This window comes from Pteropus alecto, unplaced genomic scaffold (assembly GCF_000325575.1).
Source record: "Pteropus alecto unplaced genomic scaffold, ASM32557v1 scaffold1027, whole genome shotgun sequence".
In the NCBI taxonomy this organism is placed as follows: Eukaryota; Metazoa; Chordata; class Mammalia; order Chiroptera; family Pteropodidae; genus Pteropus; species Pteropus alecto.
The window spans coordinates 302541-310294 of NW_006440128.1; the positions used below are offsets into that span (position 1 = coordinate 302541).

Consider the following 7754-nt stretch of genomic DNA (forward strand, 5'->3'; position numbering starts at 1 on the left):
GCTGGCTGTCCTGAGAATTCTGTCTTTGTTGTTGATTTTTGATAATTTTAATACGATGTGTCTTGGTGAAGGCTTTTTTGAGTTGAGATAATTGGGTGTTCTGTTGACTTCTTGAATTGCAAGCTCCAGCTCATTCCTTAGATTTTGGAAATTCTCTTCAACTATTTGTCTGAAAATGCTTTCTAATCCATGTTCCTTTTCCTTCTCTTCTAAAATGTCCATTATTCTAATGTTTCCCCTCCTGATGGTATCAGCTATTTCTTGTATTTCTCTTTCATTATTTTTCATTCTTCCATTTCTCTCTTCTTCCTTCTGATTTATTTCTAAATTTCTGTCTTCAATATCACTGATCCTTTCCTCCATAGTTTGACTTGATTTTCCAAGCCTGCTATTTCATTTTTCATCTCTTTCAGTGTGTTCGTCATCTCTAGAAGTTCTATTTGGTTATTTTTGAGGGTTTCAATCTCCTTGATAAAACAAACTCCTCTGCTGATCTAGTTTTTTTTTTTTTAATTCTTGAAATTGTTGATATGAATTATTTTGCATCTCCTGAAGTCTGTCACTTAAGTTGCATATTTCTATGTCTGTAAGGTTATTTTCTCAAGATTTTTCTCTGTTTTTCTGAGATGCCTTGTCACCTTGGTTGGTCATGGTATTTAATGGATTATTTCTCTGCCTGTGCATTAATGGAAGTGTACTCTGACCTTTTTTCCAGAATGAAGATTTATTATATTAAGGTCTCTCTTTAGCCTGTTACAAAGAAGGCATTTTTCTTTCAGTTTCCAGTAGGTGGCATCTAATTCTCTTGGATTCTTGCTTTATACAAAGTCTTAATAATGCCCTTTTTTTTCCCTTAGAGATATTCAATAACACTCGCTTCCTTCATTCTCAGTCCCTGTCAGTGTTAGCGACAGTTTTGGTTGCATTTGCTCAGATTCCCCTGGGTCTCTGTGGTATTGTCTCAGAGGGTATGGAGGGCGGGGTCCTCTGGGTTGGAGAATAGGGGCTGTGGCTCAGCCTTGGTTTTGCAATGGTGGCTGGTAATAATAAACTATTGTTTCTCTGCCATCCCCTCTTCTCTGCCATCCTCACTTCTCTTCTTTCTGCTCTCAACCTTGGGCATTGCCACTGTCCACGTGGAGCTCACAGCTCTCTTAGGCAGGGCTATTTAGGAAAACTGCTGCTCCTTCTCCCCTCTCCCTCCTTCTGCAGGGAGCTCTGGCTGTGCAAGGAAGCTTCTTTGTTTCTCCCCGTCTATAGTCCGACTCCCAAAGTTCTGACCTATGGTAGCTCTTATGCGCAGATCCCACACTCAGATGTGCTGGTATACAGTTTGAGTGTTTTGTTGTTGTTGTTGTTGTTGTTGTTGTTGTTGTTGTTGTTGATATTTAGATGTTCAGCTTATTGTTTCAAAGAGAGACATCTGGGGATGTCTTTCACTCTGCCATGTTTCTGATATCACTCATGTTTAACTTTTTAAGCTGCAAAATCTGCTTTTGTTGGAGTCTTATTCTTCAAACCTGCTGTCTTCAGGAACTGTCTCTACTTCTCCACTATTATTATATTTATCTCAGTCCTAATTTTATAGAAAGAATATCCTCAAGAACCTATTTAGATAAATACAATACTTATTGAGCTCCTATTTTATGCCCAGAATCAGATCACATGGAAAGATGATATAATTAAATAATCTATGCCATCAAGGATTTCATTATTTTATTGAAAGAAAGAAGGCTAAGAGAGATAATACAATAGTATATCATGTTCCAAATCAAAGATCGTAAACCACGGTACATATACCCCTGGGTGTACATGAAAACCTATTCAAAGTATTTGTAGGAAAATGGAGATTTTTAAAGATAATCAGTTTCATACTTTCAGCTTCCATATGAATTCATTCCTACTAGTTATCTGCCTGAGAACACATTTACTATCCGCAGATTCTCTTTGCCAGTTCCCCACTCATAATCCTTTTCTCCCACTTCACCAAAGAAAAACATATCATTCGGCCATCAACAATTTTACTATAGCACAGTGCCACAGGATGGAAATAGCTGTGGTGGACCAAACAGCAAAACAATTTGAAATTATGTTAATGAAGTTGATAGAATGAATGACTATTGGCCGAGTAATATCTTTATGCAAGTTAAGTGATTTCTAATTCTTTGTTTTTAACAAAATTGAAGGAGAACCTAATTGAACTGTCAGCTGAGAGTTCATAAAATATTTTTTTTATGATAAATTAGTAGAGTCATGCTTCACTTAATGATGGGGACACATTCTGAGAAATGCATCATTCAGTGATTTTGTCATTGTGCACATCAAAAAATGCACTTACACAAACCTAGATGGTCTAGCCTATTATATACCCAGGTTATGTGGTATAGCCTATTGCTCCTAGGCTATAAATCTGTACAGCATGTTACCATACTGAATTCTGGAGGCAATCATAACAAAATGGTATTTGTGTACCTAATCATATCCAGATATTGAAAAGGTACAGAAAAAACACAGTAGAAAAGATGAAAAATGGTACATCTGTACAGGGCACTTATATGAATAGAGCTTGCAGGAATGAAAGTGCTCTGGGTGAGTCCGTGAATGAATGTGAAGGCCTAGGACATTCTTATAGACACTACTGTAGACTTTATAAATACTGTCCCACAAACCCTCCCCCTGCTTCTCTCTGACAAGATCAGAAATAGAACATCAAATCTATCAATGCTGTTCTATGAAGAGGAATGTGTACTTGTTTGGTTGGAAATATTGAGGGGAAACTGGCTGGATGAGGCATAGATCTCCATAATAGTGACTGTCAAGCGGGAGTAAAAGATGGCCTAAAGATTAATAGGAACAAGATACCAAGAGAGAGATAAAGAAGCTTAGGAGATTGTTATGGCAATATGGTTTTGACTATTAAGTGTTAGTAGTCTTTGCAGTACTCATTTAAAAAAAAAAAAAAGATGGTGTTTAACATGGAGAAGGTATAGAACTGAGGACTCAATATTTTGACTTTGCAAATTTGAATTTGGTTCCATTGACATCATCTAGAGTAAAGGGCTCTCTCTCTCTCTCCTCTCTCTCTCTCTCTCCCCCCCCCCCTCTCTCTCTCTCTCATTGAAATGATGTAAGAAATAAAATTATGTTTTATTTATGCTTTACATTATTGCAACCTTAAAATATTTCCAAAGTACAGAGACAGGCTGGCTCCACACTACCACAGAAAGTTTTTACTAAAGCGGCAATGGTACTTAATACTTGTTATGTTAGCTCCTGGGTACCTGTATCCTCATACAGGATCTTAGTTTATCAAGAAAGAATTTATAGAAATGTACTCTGAAGATCATGAAGCAAGATCTGGGAGACCTAAAGCATCTTCTGAATATGTAGTGCTGGTAGACAGACTCCTCTGTGCTGAAATGGGTCTGTGGCTGACTTACTGGGATGTAATCTGTACACTCAAAACTGAGGTGCTCTGAGTAAAAGAGAATCTAGCCTCAAAGATATTGCTCTTGTCAAAGAAAAATAAAACTCCTGAATCACATATTCTACCATTTCTTACAGGAAATTCAGCTCCATTATAATCTTATAGTACTACCATAGTATATGAAGTTTGTCATTGACCAAATGTTGTTATGCAGTACATGACTGTATATAATTTTTGGTATTCAAAAGATTAAAAGACATTGCTATAACAAAATTATTTTCATTCACATCTATTTGCCTATGAGAACAAATTTCTCTATTTTTACATATTCTAAAAATCAATAAAAATTAGAAAACATAATAAAATCTGTCTTATTCTTGTAAAAAATAAAATTCATCTACAAATTTAAAAAACACTAATCGAAAAAAGTTCTTATCATTTCATTAAAAGATGTATTTCCAACAAATTGTATTTTTAAATTATCCGTCAAAATATTGATTTACTTAAGTTGTTTTGACCAGTTGTGTATTAAAAATTAGTAATAGCTCATTCTAGTAGAAAAGATTCAAGACTGAGAACTTTATAAACAAAGAAAAAATTAAATTTATATATTTTTTTTACTAGATAAATATAGATGATCAACATGGCTTTTAAGCACTAAATCACATAAATTAAGGTAAAATACTGTAGGAAGTATAGAATAAAAAACTAGTTAAAAAGGAAAAATGAATAATGTAAACTTTCCAAGTATTAATATATTTTGAACTTGTTCATGTATTTTTCAAATAGATGATGGTAGAAATCAAACAATTAAAAGATTTCAAACACTTAAAAGGGATACCGCTATTTTATTTCAAAACATCAATATTTACACTATAACAAATAACATCCTGTGCAATTATTTAAACTTATAATGAATAATTTGTAACATTATTCTAGTTATTTTTCTTTTATTCATGTAGATCCATTCACTACTCTTTTCCTCCCTCTTCCACAAATAGACTACATAGACTCATTCCATGAAATGTTTACTTGGCTAGACAGTCATATGTTCTCACTTATATAAACAGGCAATTCGCATGCACACACACACACACACACACACACACACACACACACACACCAACATATTGGTAATAAAAATATGAATAAAAAATAAAATGCTACTTTATTGTCTTAAATTAGTCGTTTCCCCCCCCCTTATTTAAATAATAGTACCCTGTGTAGATAAGTGCATAGAAAAATGGGCACTCTCATAAACTACCATGCAGAATGTAAATTAGTAACTGTTCCTAAGAGATTACTTGAAAAAATGAATCAAAGGATGAAAAATGGTCTTTCTGTCGGTGGACACCACAGAGTAAGCATTATTAAAGTCGTCCCTCCAGTGGTCATCATGTCTCTCAAAGAGCCCAAACAGCTGCAGAAGCTCTTCATCAGAGGTTTGAGCTTTGAAACAACCGATGAGAGTCTGAGGAGCCATTTCGAGCAATGGGGAATGCTCACAGACTGTGTGGTGATGAAGGATCTAAACACTAAGTCCTCCAGAGGCTTTGGGTTTGTCACTTTTACCACTGTGGAGGAAGTGGATGCAGCCATTAAATGCAAGGCCACACAAAGTGAATGGAAAAGTTGTGGAACCAAAGAGGGCTGTCTCAAAAGAAGATTCTCAAAGACCTGATGCCCACTTAACTGTGAAAAAGATTTTTGCTGGTGGTATTAAAGAAAACACTCGAGAACCTCACCCAAGAGATTATTTTGAACAGTATGGGAAAATTGAAGTGATTGAAATAATGATTGACCAAGGCAGTTGCAAAAGGAGAAGCTTTGGTTTTGTAACATTTGATGGTCATAACTCTGTAGACAAGACTTTCATTCAGAAATACCATACTGTGAATGGCCACAACTGTTAAGTAAAGAAATCCCTATATAAGCAAGAGATGGCTAGTGCTTCATTCAGCCAAAGAAGTCAAAGTGGTTCTGGAAACTTCAGTGGTGGTCACAGAGGTGGTTTTGGTAGGAATGACAACTTTGGTCATAGAAGAAACTTCAGTGGTGGAAGTGGCTTTGGTGGAAGCTGTGGTGGTGGAGGATATGGTGGCAGTGGAGATAGCTATAATGGATTTGGTAATGATAGAAGCAATTTTGGAGGTGGTGGGAAAATCATCATATTTTGGAGCCATGCAAAGAGGAAACTTTGGAGTCAGAATCTCTGGCCTCTATAGTGGTGGAGGACAATATTTTGCCAAACCACAAAACCAAGGTGGCTATGGTGGTTCCCCCAGTAGCAGTAGCTATGGCAATGACAGAAGGTTTTAATTACTGCCAAGAAATAAAGCTTAGCAGGAGAGGAGAGCCAGAGAAGTGATAGGGAAGCTACAGGTTACAACAGATTTGTGAACTCAGCCAAGCACAGTGGTGGCAGAGCCTAACTGCTACAAAGGAGACATGTTGTAGACAATACTCATGTGTACACGGGCAAAAATCTTGAGAACTGTATTTGTGACTAATTGTATAACAGATTATTTTAGTTTCTGTTCTGTGGAAAGTGTAAAGCATTCCAACAAAGGTATTTAATGTAGATTTAATGCTGTTGATTGCTAAATGTAATAGTCTGATCATGATGCTGAATAAATTTATCTTAAAAAAAAAAAAGATGAAAAACGTGGATACTCTGAGGAAGATGGAGGACTGGGTAAAAGTGGGGTTTGCCTCCGGCCCAGTCCATATTGAAATTACAACCAAATTGTAAAATAATCAACGTGGAGAATCACCTGAAGTCCAGGTGATCATACTATGTACTCTGATAATATAAAGAAGGAGCCACATCAAAGCCATTAGGAGGGGCAAAATTGCAAATTGGGCTAGACCAGCACCCACGGGTGGTGGAGGAACACTGGGATGGAGAGCGAAGCTGCAGAGATTCTCCTAAAAGAAAGGGGGGTCCTGGCCTCATTTCGGGGCTCCCCAGCCCAGGGTCCCAGACCAGGAAAGAGGAGTTCTCAAAAACTCCTGTTAAAATCAGAGGGGATCTGGCCGTCTGGGTGAGACGGAAGGAGACTGAAAACCTAGATGCCACTTTGAAGGGCCCAGGCACAGGCTCTTGGACATTTGGACACTCACCCAGGGCACCCATAGTGAGACAGAGGTTCGCGTGAGATTCATACTGGGAAAGACTGCATTTCCTGGCACCAGAACTAGGGCTGGTCTGGCAGCCACCATTGTGCTTTAGTCTGGCCCCCCTATGGGGCAATCTACAAACCATGCCAGCTAGGCCCCTCTCACAGGGCCATTAGGAAACTCTGACCTGAAGAGATCGGCTTGCCCCACCCAAACTATAGATTGTCCAGGGCTTTTGTTGCTGGATAGCTGCCACACACTGTATCAGTTCAGAGCCAAACATTCACATCTGGCAGCCAATGCCATGAGCTCCCATTTCTGAGATAGTTTCAGGCAGATGTCTGCTGCCAACATGAACCTGGGGAGATTTCAGGGATCTGTGGGCCAGTCCCAGACAGCAGCTGGTATTTCTGTGATCTGAAATTTTCATGGGAATGCATGAACTGTTACCGAAGTTACAGCAAGACTGAGGCTGTATTCATCTGATGGCCATCGTTTCCCTGAGACCCTTACCCACCCAACATGCAAATTGCAATAGGCACCCCATTGATAGTCAACCTCACCACCCTGCTCCCCCCTCCTCCCTATCTTCCAATCCACACAAGCAACAAACTTTGGCAAGCACAGAGTGGGAACTTCAGGGAAATCAGTTACAGGCAGACTTCTGTTGCCTGCAAGAGCTGCAATATTGCTTCTGAGGATCGTAGGGGTCTGTGAGACTGCCCCAGATGGCAGCTGGTCTCACTGTGGTCTGTGACTACAGCGGAAACACCATGGCACAGAAGTTGCAGCACAACTGAGGCTGTATTGGTATGCTGGCCCTTTTCTCCCTGAGATCACCAAAGCCACAAAGCACCTATAGCACATTGACAGGCAATTTCCTCTGCCTGCTTTTCTCTAGGGTTGGATATTCTTCACAGGCAACATACCTTGTCTAGCACAGTGAGCATATTTTGGGGAAAACAGTTGCGGGCAGACCATTCATGCCTGTATGAGCTGCTGTATTTCTTCAGGGGATCACAAGGATCTGTGAGACCATGCCAGCACAAGATACAGTATTGCTTGGGCAAATCTCAGGGGTTTTATGGACCCACCACAGACAACAGTAGGTCATGCAGTGAAATCTAACTTTGGTGAGAGCCCGCAGGCCCAGAGCTAGCAGTAAATCTGGTGCTGTGTAGACCTGACATCCTGTGCCTCACTGAGA

The 7754-nt window shown here is 39.0% G+C and overlaps 1 pseudogene; it reads left to right on the forward strand.

The window, feature by feature from the left end:
* Positions 1-4670: 4670 nt before the first annotated feature.
* Positions 4671-5746, forward strand: LOC102888185 (annotated as a pseudogene).
* The last annotated feature ends 2008 nt before the right edge of the window (positions 5747-7754 follow it).